At 40.3% G+C, this 14020-nt stretch overlaps 1 pseudogene; it reads right to left on the reverse strand.

Moving 5' to 3' along the window:
- LOC140596569 (transmembrane protein 19 pseudogene) overlaps positions 1 to 13329 on the reverse strand; it is a 31807-nt pseudogene extending 18478 nt beyond the window's left edge.
- Between the last annotated feature and the right edge of the window lie 691 nt (positions 13330 to 14020).

A 14020-nucleotide genomic window follows, 5' to 3' on the forward strand; every position in this document is an offset into this window, starting at 1 on the left:
GGTCACCCATGGCGAAGGGAGGAGGTGTGGTTAGGGAAGTCCAAATCGAGAAGGTGATAACAGATGAAAGGACACGGAGGAGGAGCTGAGAAGGAGGCAGGAGGACAAACCAGGGAAGTGCGCGCTCGTGCTGGATGGCAGGTGAAGCAGCTTTGTCTGGCGGAGAGAAGAGTCTGGGTAGGTGGCTTCTTACTGTGTGGAGACCACACGTGCTGAAGTCGGCTCGCTCCACCATGTGCACTAGGATGCACTGCCCACCTGCAGGCTTGCACCACCCTCACTCTCACACACTACTCATGTACTCACATGCTCTCACATCCACATACCACACTACACACGCCGTTTACACACTCATGCCCCCATGCCACTTACTCATGCTCTCACATATGGTATATCCTTACACTCACATGCTCTCACACACCATAATTACACATTCTCGCCACTTACTCATGCTTTCACTCACCCACATACCACACTACACACTCACACCCTCACATGCCACACACTCATGTTCTCACCACAGTTACCCGTGCTTTCACATTTGGCCACATTACACACACTGCTTACATGCTCACACATTATACTATACACATTGTCTCACACGCACACTCACACATTTCTCACACTCTCAATGCTGATGCCCATGCCATGCCCAAGAGCACCTCCTCAGGTGGCAGTGGCAGAAGAGGAGCAGTAACAGGACATCTGGGGGAGAGAGGAGAAAAGAGGTGGGGGGCTGGAAGGGGAGAGAGATTTGGAGACGCTCTGCTGCTGCCTTGAAGGCCAAGGAAGGAGCCACAAGCTGAGAAATGCCAATGGCTTCCCAAATCTGAAAGAGACAAGGACATGGACTTGACCCTAAAGCCTCCCAAGGGAGGACAGCAGGTGGATCAGTCCGAGAAGAAATTTGCTGTCAGAAGTGCAGATTAGAGTGTTGGGGCCAGGAGCCAAGGAAGGCAGGTGCCTTGGAAAGCTGATAAAGGCAAGGGAGCCCCCAGAAGGAAGGCAGCCTGGCCACACCACAATTCCTGCCCCCAGAGGGTGCTAATGGGATTTCTGCCCTCCCCCCCCCCCAGAACTGTAGGAGCATAATTTTGTTTTGTCTTAAGGAACTAAATTTGGAGTTGTTACAATAACAAAAGGAAGCTGATCCAGGAGGAACAAGATGCATCTCAGAATGTCTTTTCCATCTGAGGGGACAATGGAACAGGAACCCAGAGTCGGGGCGTGAGGCCCATCTCCTGCTCTGCTCCACTGGCTCTGTTCAGAGGTGAGGGCCTCTCCACCGTCTCTAACTGGAGGTACTGCTCCTCCGTGTGTGGACGGGTTGGCAATCTGCCTGAGCCAGGAGCTGTCCTGGACTTTCCCTCCGGAGAGGGCATGAGCGTGGTTTGCTTTGTTGTCTTACAAGGTTGGGCCCCAGCTTCTAAGTGGATGCCCTTTGGTGGCTGTTTGATGATTCCCTGTGCTCATAACATAAATTATTTCTGCTTCAGGTATTGCAAAGTTGCACTGCTTCACCTCTGAGGAATTCAGCCTTGGAAAAATAGCCAGAATGCTAATTATCGCCAATTTCTGAGGAGGATTGTCTGTAAAATAACCCAAGAAGACTTTGCCTTCATTAACACATTGTTTCCTCAAGTTTCCAGAGCTCCACAGCATGCAGAGGAATGTGTTTAGGGGCAGACCCGTTTCCTCACTGGTACATGTCTACAGTGATAAAGGGCCTGACTTGGAGCCCACGAGGATTCAGGACACCATGGATATCCTGCAGATGGCAAGGAAGTCAAGATGGGACCCAAGAGGATCTAGGCTGGAATTCTGCATCCATAAGACCCACCAGTTTGGGGCCTGTGTGTGTTTCCCTTGTCTCTAAGTCAGACTTTTCTCCTCTACAAGGGAGGGATACTGAGTCTCCAAGCACCTCTGCACACTTGTGCAAGGGCAGCACTGCGCCCAGTGGTGTCTGGTAAGGGCAGCTCCCTGTCTGTGTGTGGGAGCTTGCGACGCGGTATTCGGGTGGTAGGTAATTAGTGGCTGAGAGCAAAGCTGCTTTCCCTTTTCACCGACCTTGCTCTTATTCTGGTGTGTGATGCGTTTGCATCGATTGCTGCTCAGCTGGTTGGAGCCGCTACGTTCAGAATCAAGTCACTAGAGAGGTGATGCAGCTTCCCAAGTCGTGTGGTAGGGAAGCAGTCTTAGGGATTTGGGGTGTGTGTGTGTGTGTGTATGTGTGTGTGTGTGTTTCCAACAAAGATCAGCTACTTCCAGAATGCCTAAAGTTGTGCTGAGATGTACACGGAGGGAAGTGAAGGGTGTGGAAACACAGAAAAAAGAGGAGCAGGTTGTGATTCCAAGCTGTTTTGTTCCCCTTGTGTGCTTGGGTTGATCTGATCTGATTTGCTTTGGCCCTGAAAGGTGCTGTTAACATGCATGCCTAATGTCATCAAGCAAAGATGTTGGTGGAGAAAAGGGACATGTTACAAGCATACTGTGGGGCCTGACATGCGTAGATTTTCACTTTTCGGAGCTATATGACCAATATTTAAGGTGCTTGCAATTTTCTGCACCGACTTCGATGAAAATAGGGAGCTGGTCACACTACCCAGGAGTTGTCTCATTGTGCATCTTTCCATCAGCTCGGCTGCGTCCGGTGGTAGACCAGTTCCTCTCTTGGCAGTTAGTAATTCACCTCCAGGATTAAAAGGCATTCTGGCTGCACCGCTTCTAAAATCCCACGGAGGAGTGTTTGATAAGACTTAGGTTGAATTACAAGGATGAACCTGGGCATGACATGGGGAGCTCGGTCCCTGAGAAGTATGACATGTAGGGGCGGGCATCCTCCAGTGTGGACTGGATGCTTTAAACTGCCCTAAATTCTCTTTGCCACATGCAGAATCCATTTTCAATGTTTTGGGGAAAATGTTAAGTGGCGTCCTCACTGCCCTGTGGGTCACAGGATCTCAGGACTTGGATGAAGATGCTTGTGTTTGGAGTTAGATGGTGAGATTTGGGAGGCCTGTAATTACACAGCTAGCAAGTCTCAGTGTTGCAGGAAGGCTAGCAAGCTCCATACGGCTTGAGTTAACTGAACAGTGCGATTGATTAGCTCTACCTATATTGTGTTAGTTTCAGCTTGTTCACATCTAGAAAACTTTACAAGAGCACTTTGAACACACTGTTGTACTTGCTGCCTTGTTTTAATATAAAATTTCTTTCAAAAAGAAGCAATAAATGGGGTAGACGTTCATTTTTCTTTATTCCTTTTGAGTCTACTGTTGAGTTTTAAACACGATACTTAAAGGACTAGTAGACACTGTTCTGTGCTTATGTGTGTATGCAGAGAGCAGCTGATGAGCATGAGCAGCACTATACGTGTTGTATATGTGAGTTTTATGTCATGTTGTGGATTGAAAATGATAGTACCTGATTGAATGGCAATTGTAGTAAGTACATGAGGTTGTTGCCCTAATAAAATTGTCATAGTCTTGCAGAAAGGAGTTATTTAATTTGGTGAATGTTTGTGTAGTTCTACAACCTAATCATTATAGATGTCACTAATGTTTTCATTGTTTGTAATAAAAGTCATGCACTGTCAAATTATAATATTTCCGGGATCCCTGGGTGGCGCAGTGGTTTGGCGCTTGCCTTTGGCCCAGGGCACGATCCTGGAGGCCCGGGATCGAATCCCACGTCGGGCTCCCAGTGCATGGAGCCTGCTTCTCCCTCTGCCTGTGTCTCTGCCTCTCTCTCTCTCTCTCTCTCTCTCTCTCTCTGTGACTATCATAAATAAATAAAAATTAAAAAAAATAATAATACCCTATTAAAAAAAAAAATATTTCCATCAACTTCACATCCTCCACAGTAGAATACAAGCCAAGTCTTTCTCCCAGTGAAATGGTTCATCAGGGAGAAAATGAAATTCAAATGAAATTAGTTGGAAAATGCAATTTATAGTTTTGTTAAATAATTTCTAAGGATAATGTCACTTTCATAATGACCTTTAAAATTAAAAATGAAGTTACCATATTCTCAAATATAACATTACTTTTGACATATAATTATAAAGGTGGTGCTCTCCTGAACATAAGCTTTGTCAAAAGTGTTATGTGAATGTAGGTGAAAAGTTAATTTGAGTGGGAACAGTTCATGATACTTGTTGCTGGCTTCAAGTTTATCTGATTATATGCCAGAGCAACAGCTTTTTGTATTAATGTAAAATATTAAATGTGTCATAGATAAATAGTTTCTATCCCATTGTCTGCCAATCTAGCCTACTGATTAATAAGCTGCCTGGTTGGGTTTAATGAATCTAAATATGTTCAAAAACAGTACCTCAATTGAACACCAATAAAAAATAAATTTATTATTAAAAAAAAACAGTACCTCTTAACACAGGAAAGTCACAGAAGTATTTTATCCTACTGTGCTTTTAGTCCATTAAAAATGTGAAGACTCGTAACAAAAATGTGTAGTTATGACACTTCCAGTTGTTTATCTTTTGATCACTGAGCTGTTAAGTATGATCTCAAGCTCCATATCTCGGATAACTGTTTTGTAGGAAATGTCTTAGCTATATTAGGATATTGAAGTTATATTCTGTATCAATTAGTTTTTGATAAATTACAAACAGTGCTTCCTAGAAGCTTTTCATCTTAGAGACATATTCACATGTATCCCTTGGTGAGGTTCCTGAAAGTGATCTGTAAAATGAATTACATCTATTGAAACTTATTATTCCATTAATTGTCATTTCCTGTCACAAATATATTTCTAGAGAAAAAAGTTGGGTTCTGACCCACAATGAATATATATATATATTCAAAGCCAGAGTGCTGGCTTTGGGTGGATCCCAGCTCTGTCTCTTCTTTAGCTGTGACGTTGGCCATTTATGTGTTACTTAGACCTTAGTTTTTTGTTGGTTGGTTTTCAGCAGTAAAATGGGTACAAAAGGATAGAATATCTGAGGAGATTTATTTCAGGATTAATTGAAAGTGTAAGTGGCTTGTAAATTATAAACATTTGCGTAGACACAAGAGATCTGTATCTGCATGTTAAGATGGGTACTTATTTATTTATTTATTTATTTTTATAAATTTATTTTTATTGGTGTTCAATTTGCCAACATTTAGAATAACACCTGGTGCTCATCCCATCAAGTGTCCCCCTCAGTGTCCGTCACCCGGTCACCCCCCCCAGAGTCCCCACCTCCCCTTCCACCACCCCTAGTTCGTTTCTCACAGTTAGGAGTCTCTCATGTTCTGCCTTCCTTTCTGATATTTCCCACTCATTTTTTCTCCTTTCCCCTTTATTCCCTTTCACTATTTTTTATATTCCCCAAATGAATGAGACCATATAATGTTTGTCCTTCTCTGATTGACTTATTTCCCTCAGCATAATATCCTCCAGTTCCACATCGAAGCAAATGGTGGGTATTTGTTATTTCTAATGGCTGAGTAATATTCCATTGTATACATAAACCACACCTTCTTTATCCATTCTTCATCTTTCGATGGACACCGAGGCTCCTTCCACAGTTTGGCTATTGTGGACACTGCTGCTATAAACATCAGGGTGCAGGTGTCCCGGCGTTTCATTGCAAGATGGATACTTATGCTTCATTTGTGTATTATTAAATATGTTATATAGGCCTCTCTCTAACAAAGGCTATTAAATGTATATATTCTCTCCCTACTCCTATTGTAATGTTACTTTATTGTGCAGATTTTCATATGAGGTATATTAAGTTCTCTAATCTACAACATACCAGTCCTTTACATATTAAAATATATATTAGTTAAGCTAAAAGAGAAGTAAATTATATCTCCCAGCACCATTATTTTTAAAAAAGATGCCAATCAAAGAGTCAGAAATTATAAAATTTTGATATTCTCTATTAGTGTTGTGTACTATTCATCTGGTTAATATCAAGTTTTCTACAAGATTCATACAAAAAATATTATAGATAGTTGAAGAAACACGGCCTCCCTTTCTGTGAGGTCACATATTAAATCTGTCCTCTGTTTGGAACCACAGGGCATGAATCCCAGCATAATAGCAATGTAACAAAAAGGAAAGAAACCTTAAAAGGTTGAATTTATTCTTTAAAGAGAAGACCCACTCCCCCCATTAAAAATCAACTTTTTGAAGTGAAAGTGTGTGTACTGGTACCTTTTTTGACAATAAATAGTAATTTTCACTTGTTTTCTTACTCTGGGTACCTTTAGTAAAGAGCTTAGCTCCTGTGGGTTTGATTATGCCCAGCTCCTTCAAAGAAAAAACATGATCTTTAGCAGCATAATTTTTATAATAATGTTTAGATATACCTTAAAATTTGTTAATGGAATGTGACCTGTGTAACAAGAGACTAATTTATCTTAAGTCAAAAAAAAAACATTTTGACAATAAATACGGTTATTTATATTCAAATTTATGTGTTGTTGTGGGAACTCTAATTGTAAGTTACCAGAGTAAAATACGTGTTATAATAAGACCTTCCTGTTTTTTGGCTCAACGTAAGCAGTGATCCAAGTATGTTTGGTTAAATATAAGTGTCAAAATTTCCACAAATTTTGTATCATACAGATATATTACTAAGTGAGATGCTTAATTTCTAGCATTAGATGATGAAGAATAGATATAATTTAATTCTGTCATCACAGGACCTTGGCCTTCCTCTCTTCCTGCAGGACAGAGCTGATCTGAGCCCTAGAGCCTAGCCTTGTCTCTCTGTAGGCAGAAAGATCTCTAGAGGAAGAAGCAAGGAACTAGCCAAGGTGCTTCCTTTATTTTTCAGAAACAGAGAAAGTGAAGGGTTGGAGGGAGGCCAGAATATCACATGAATTAAGTTCCCTTTACCTGGAAAAAATATCAGAAGTAGGCAAGAAGTGTGCCTCACTGACATGGTTTATAAAGAATTCTGGTTGTAGAATTCTTAATATAATAGCTTCCATAGTATTTTGCTTAGAAGTTGAGCTCTTTAAATATTTTATGGTATTTTGACACTGTATCAGAAATTATCAGGGGAGTGTCCAATGCCTTGGCTGATTTATAGAGAGTACGGTCCATGAAATTCAGCTGATTTATGTATTGCCAACTTTAAAATAACTCATTCTCGGTGTTTCCTCCCTACTCTCCATGTTAGACTTTTGACTACCAATAATTGGATGGCCTTGTAAGTGGTAGGAATTGGGTATAAAAGGGACAATGTCAAAATCTGACTTCCCAAACTATATATAAATAATGATCTCATGCGAACTGTTATCTATAAGGTACTTTCTATCCCAGTGTAGATAATTTGAGTTTGGTTGGCATTTAATGTTTTAACTTTTAATAGGAGCAATAACAGACTCTGTCAAGAAAGAAGAAAAAAGTGAATTTCTAAGTTTTATTTGAATCCGAGCATGACTACTCAACCTTATAAAAGCTTACTTCTTAAAATAAATGTTATTCTTCTTTCTCAAATATTTTGTTTGGACTTTCAAACATTAGAGTAACCTAGCAGTCATTACTTTCAGTAATGCAATAATTTAATTTCCAAGAATAGCAACGTTTTTGGCAGCAAACCAACTCTCCCAAATACAAAAAAGCCAAAATTCAGTGTCTTGTCTCTAACACCGCCCTCATTGGTGCTGATTCTGGTGTGGATTTTTTCTTTTGTTTTGAGTCACTGTATAAGGAGGTAGAGATTTCCAGAAAAGCAGAAAGGTGAAATGGGCATCATCTGAAAAGTCTCAGAGACAGTAGAAATCATGTCATGTTTACCCAGGTCATGGAAGGTGTCACAGGAAGCCTGGGGCTGGTAGTGTGTGGATCAGACTGTTTGGCTTGAGTTGGGTTCCAAAAGAGTAATAATGTTACATCCACCATAAATGCATAAATATATTATGACACCTCTATCCAAAGGAACATGATAACAGTTAGGAATTATCTCTTCCAAGAAACTGGGGAGTGTTTTTAACACTAAGGGTTAAGAAGAAAAGCAAGGCAGTGAATTATATTGAATATGATACCCAGCACACATACCCGTATATACACCTATACAAACACAACATAGCGCTTATGACAGGGTTTCAAGTGTTTTGCTCTTTGTATATTATCTGCCCACCAAATATATAATAGTTGTTATGTATTACATCATTACACAGAAAAAAAAGAAAAGCATGCCTTTAAATTTGAGAAGAATACTATATTTTTGCTTTGGGATAAATTTCATTAATTAGTTGAATGCTTGACTGAAATCAACAACATGCGTTCTTTATTGAGTGTCTATTACATGTATCCTCTTCAGTGCTACAGCTAGATTTTCTCCATTCTTAAATTCAAGAGATGTATTGAGTAGTTTTAGCAAGTTGGTGTCTTCTTGAGAATGTGCAGCATATTAATGAAATATTTTTCTCTTTTTTGAATATTGTTTTCTTCTTTTATTGTTTTCAAAAGTAATGCATGATCATAAAAAATTGAAAATGCAGGAGTGATGAAAGGAAGCTAAAGTTCATACATGATGTGAAGCCACAGAAATGACTGTTTTTAGTAGAAATGCTGATCCATATACATTTTTAAATTTAGAAGAGTCCTCATATTCTGTCTTGTTACTGTTTAACATGTAAAGCAGCCTTTTTCATATAATTTGTATTCATTTTTAGTGTCTGTTTTCCATACCTTTATGTAACATCATTTACTTAAATAACTTCCTATTTTGCGACATTGGTGGCATTTTCATTTTTTGGTAGTATATATGATACCGTGATTAAAGCTAAATAGTTTTCATCAGGCTATTTTCTGTAGATTACTTCATAGAACTGAGTGTTTTCAAGGCTGTTGATACATGTTGTCAATGTGTCCTGCAGAAAGGTTATATAATTTACATTTCCTTTGGCAAGACAGAAGTGTGCCAGTTTTCCCATGATTTTAACAACTGAGTATTATAATTAAAGACAAAACAAACAAACAAACAAAAACAACCCCCCAAAACAACAAAACAAAAACCCAGGCGGCACATTCCAATTAGGGGGAAAATTGTGTTTTCCTGAGATTTAATTTTCTTTGCTGTGACTATGGCTGAGGTTAAATATTACATAAGTTTATGATGCATTTGTAATTCTACTGTAAATTTTCTTTTTGTATCTTTTGCATATTTCTCAACTGGTTTATGCTCCATTTCATATTAATTTATATTATTTTTCTAAAGTAGTTATATTACGCTTTGCTGTATTTTATCAGTTTATTCCTCATTTTATTCTTACTTTTGAAGAATAATTCTAAAACTTAATAGTTAAATCTGTTCCCTTTTCCTCTTTAAGGGAGCATTCTCTTGGTCGCTGATTTTGTGGGTTTCAGTAGTAACTATGGCAATGGAGCAAATGGTGGAGGGAGCATTTAATAGTCGTATCCTGACTTGACTGAGTTCATATCTCAACTTTTCCTTTTTTTTTTTTTTTTTTTTTAGCAAGTGGTTACGTTACTGTTGAGTGCCAATGTTGATAGAGGGGAGATAATCCCTGTGTTTTCAGGTTGTTTTGAAGGCAGATTAAGAGACTGTGGACCCTGGGGTGTCCAGGTAGCTCAGTCAGTTAAGCCTCCAACTCTTGGTTTCAGCTCAGATCGTGATCTCAGGATCGTGAGACTGAGCCCTGTGTCAGGCTCCATGCTTCATGCAGCGTCAGCTTGATATTCTTTCCCTCTCCCTCCACTTCCACCCCTTCCCCCACTTGCTTGGGTGTGCGCTTGCTCTCTCTCGCATAAATAAAACCTTAAAAAAAAAAAGAAACTATGGACCTCATATACATAGCAGAGAACCTAGTATATTTGTGAACCTCCAACATCTTAGCAATCTCTACTGTTAAATAATAAAGATAACATATTTTTTCTCTAATTCTGGCCTTTGCTTTCTCCCCATGAAGCATAATTACTCTCCTGTACTGTCTCAGGACCTGTGTGCGACAGGTCAGGTGTTTGCCGCAGCTGGGGCTCACAGGTGGAAGCTCTGCATATGTGCCATAGTCATCCTCTGTGTGGCTGCTGAAGCAGTGTTTCAGGATGTTTGGGAAAAGCAAGTTAGGATGTCATTCTTAAGCAAATATATGATTTTCTACCTCACAGATCTGATATAGATACATATATATATTTCTTTTTTCTAAAGATTTATTTTAAAGAGAGAGCAAGTGGGGGGGGTGTGGTCAGAGGGAGAGGAGAGACGATTCTCAGGCAGACTCTGCGCTGAGCATGGAGCTCCATGGGGACTGGATCCCAGGACCCTGAGATCACAACCTGAGTCAAAGTCAAGTCAGAGGGCTAACCGACTGAGCCCCCCAGCTGTCCCCATACATGTATTACACCTATCATATTCTGTGTGTACCCACTGGGTACATGTACCTTTCTCTCTGGTCACCTAGGACTATGTATCTCTCCACCCCCATTCCATACTGATCATCTGTCTTTTTATCATTGATTCTCAAATCCTAGGACCAATAACTGGCACATAGTAAATACTCCATTAATCATGATGGGCTATGTGTAGTCTTGTTCTCATTGTCAAAAGTGGTTCATGAACTAGGATTGGTTTGGTTGCTTTTTGTGGATTTTGGGAACTGGGCACTTCTGAAGGGAATACTGAATTAGGGTTCTGGATTCTGGGATCCACATAATGAAATTGTTTGCTTTCTCCTGTGACCTTGCATGTGTCCCTATTTGGTCACTTGCTCATTAGGATCAACATTTACAGTGTTTTCATGATTGTGATATGATAATAAATGTAAAAATGCTTTGGGAAGCATTATCATGACAAGCAGTTCAGTATAAAATGTATTCCCTGAAATTTGTGATGTGCTTCAAAAGCAGGGTTTTGGCTTTCTTTTTTTGATGAGCTGGAGTCAAAAGATTTTCTTGTCTGTAAAACTTTCTTGTCTGACCTCCATTATTAATATGATTATGAAATGCTCATTCCCCTACTGGTTGTAAAGATACTGCTATATTCCATGCCATTGGGTATCACTTAGAGGATACCATCACTGGAAGTAATTCCTGTTATTTCTTTATATCACTTCAAAAATTGTTTCATATCAAATTGGCTCCCAAAAAAGTTCTATTTTTTTCTTTTTGCAAAGATATGTGCTGCTTAAAAGAGTAGTAAAAACGAAGCCCTATTGTTCCTCACGGATTGAAGTCTATAGAAATGTCCCCAGAATATTATTTTTTCTCATAGTGGGCTGCTGAGTCTGGCGCCTGGAAGGCTTTATCAGAACAGTTTTAGAAGTGTGAACTGTAGCTGGCTTCTGTTTTTTGAACATATTTCCTTAAATATTTGAAGAAGTTTTCAGAGAATTCTTATCACTCTAACTGTAGGCTTCCAATAGGATGAAGTCGTGTGTAAAGTTATGAAAAAAACTTTAATTTGTCCCCTATTCTCAAAACTTTTGAAGGAAGTTCAGAAGGCAAGTTCATATCCTCTCAGTGGGTATGTTATTTAGTCAGTAGTGAAGTTTTAGGTACTCGAGTGGATATGCTAATCATGGTTTTGCTTATGCTTGTAGCACTTTCAGAGACAGCCCCCCCCCCTTTTTTAAATTTAGCTGGAAGATTGTGTGATGAATTATATAGTGATTCTGTGTTTCTCATTGCAACAGTTGAGCGGTTCCTGGGGTGCTGGTAGCTTGTACATGTGAATCCCCCAAACCAAAGAGAGTGTAAGAGGTTATGGGGCAAAGGGAAACTGACCTTTGGGGAAACTGACATCCCTCCTCCCTCCACGAATATGGATGGTAGAGACAGAAGACTGTGTTCTGGTGACCTCTGATAGAGAGCTGAGGGGCTTGTAACACCCGAGAAGTGTGGAAATTTTAAGAAGTGAGAGGGAACAGGAAGCTTAAACTAGTTTGGCAACACAATTTTTTGATGTGCTGGTCAATTTTTCATTGATCAGTCCATTCAGTCAACAAACTAGGCTGAGGATGAATTTTGAAGAAGCAATATAAAGAGTAGCAAATGACAGGATATTCCAGGCCCAGATCATCTGCCCCCCTCTGAGTGGTTGAGCCATTTTCTCTAGTTGAAGAGTAGCTGTATCTATCCTGTCCAAACTTGGATTTCAAGCTCAGGGTGCCATGCTACCTTACTTCAAGTCACTTATATGAAATCCTTCCTTTCCTTCCATGTGCCAACTCTGTTAAAATGCATTCTATGATTGCGACTAAGACTCAAGATCTTCCAGTACTAAACGTAAATACTTTACAGTTACACAGTTAAATCATATGAGTTTATGTGGTTTCCTAGTGGCTTGTCAGAATATGCATTTTTTGAGATTTGTTTATTCTTGAGACACACAGAGAGAGGCAGAGACACAGGCAGAGGGAGAAGCAGGCTCCCTGCGGAGAGCCCAATGCAGGACTTGATCCCGGGACCCCGGGGTCATGCCCTGAGCTGAAGGCAGGCGCTCAACCACTCAGCCACCCAGGCGTCCCAGAATATGTATTTTCTACCAGGATGGCGGGTGATAGAGCTGCAGGTGGGAGAGAGAAGGGTGACAGCCTGATGAAGTTCTGTCTTGAGTTGAACAGGGTGTAGGAGGAGATACAAGCAAAGCTATTCCTTTGAGCTTTATAGCATCTTAGTCATTACAAACGCTTCCCCATATTTTATCTTTTGAAAGTGAGGATGAGAGTTTTGAAAACAATTGAACAGATTTTTGAACCAATAGTAGATGTCATTTTTGCTTGTTCTCTGAAGCTCCTTAGCAGATATTCATCTGAATTTGAATATACATGTTGTTCCTTGTAGGTATTCATCATCTGAGCTAAATGAATGTGTGGCGGATACAGTATTTGTTGACTATAGAAATTTTAAAAATTATTTATTTATTTATCTTTTAGCTCTGACCCAAAGAAGATGCTTTTGAACTCAGAGTTATTTTCAGTTTCTCTCTCTGTCCTTTGTGCTTACACAGCTTGTGTTTTGTGCCCTTGTTTTTTCCTCTTACTTTCTAGAAGGAATCGCTTTGTGGACTGGGAGGGATTATTCTGTTTCCTGTTTGTTGTACCTTATTAGTTTGCAATATGCATGCCCACGATTTACATTAAAAAGCTGCCCGTGTACCGTAGGAGTAATGTCAGATTTTCTGCTTCGTAGTTTTCCTGTAGACAGAGCATTGTTACCTGTGTGTTTAACGCTCATGTATCTCTGAAGATGGATATCATTAGGCATTTGGGAAAAGGTAGAACTGCTTGTACCCCCGTTATAAGGCAGGACGGTGCAGGCAGGTGGGTTGTCCTGCTGTATGCCTGTGGTGCCCAACACTTTGCAGTGATCCTGGCAGCACGTGGAAAAGTTTGCCATCATCGTGTGAAGAAGCTAAGCTGCACGTGCATATTAAGCTAAAAAATACAGATACAGTGTGAGGTTTCAGGTGTTGAGATATGCAGACGTACTGTAGTGTGATGTCGGAATTTGCAGAGCTGTTTGTGCTTCACCAGGGGAAGATGGTAGAACATTTTGACAGCTAGTCTTTGTAGGATGCTGTGAGGCACTGAGTAGGTAATCGGGTGCCGTGCTCAGTGGCACAAATATTCCTAAATCCAAATGTAAGAACATGCCATGATCCCCTCAGTCACGGAAATGAGGGAATGCCTGGTGGCTTGTGTGTTGTGCTGGTGGAAGTACTTCACTAAGTGAAAACACTGCATGGGAGTCTTAGCTCAGGCTTCCATAACAAAATACCAGGGACATTTATTTGTTTCTCACAGTTCTGGGGGCCGGGGTATCCAAGATCAAGATGCCTGCTGATTCAGTTCCTGCGAGAGCTCTCTTCCTGGCTTGCAGATGACCGCGGTCTTTCTGTGTTTTCACATGGCATTTCCTTGTGCATGTATCTTTCTCTCTTCCTCTTCTTTTTTATTTTATTTTCAAATATTGTATTTATTTATTTGAGAGAGTGAGCACATGAGCAGAGGGGAGAGACAGAGAGAGAAGCAAAATCCCTGCTGAGCAGGGAGCCCAACCCAGGGGCTCTATCCAAGGACGCTGAGAT

This window comes from Vulpes vulpes, unplaced genomic scaffold (genome assembly GCF_048418805.1).
Source record: "Vulpes vulpes isolate BD-2025 unplaced genomic scaffold, VulVul3 Bu000000681, whole genome shotgun sequence".
NCBI lineage: Eukaryota > Metazoa > Chordata > Mammalia > Carnivora > Canidae > Vulpes > Vulpes vulpes.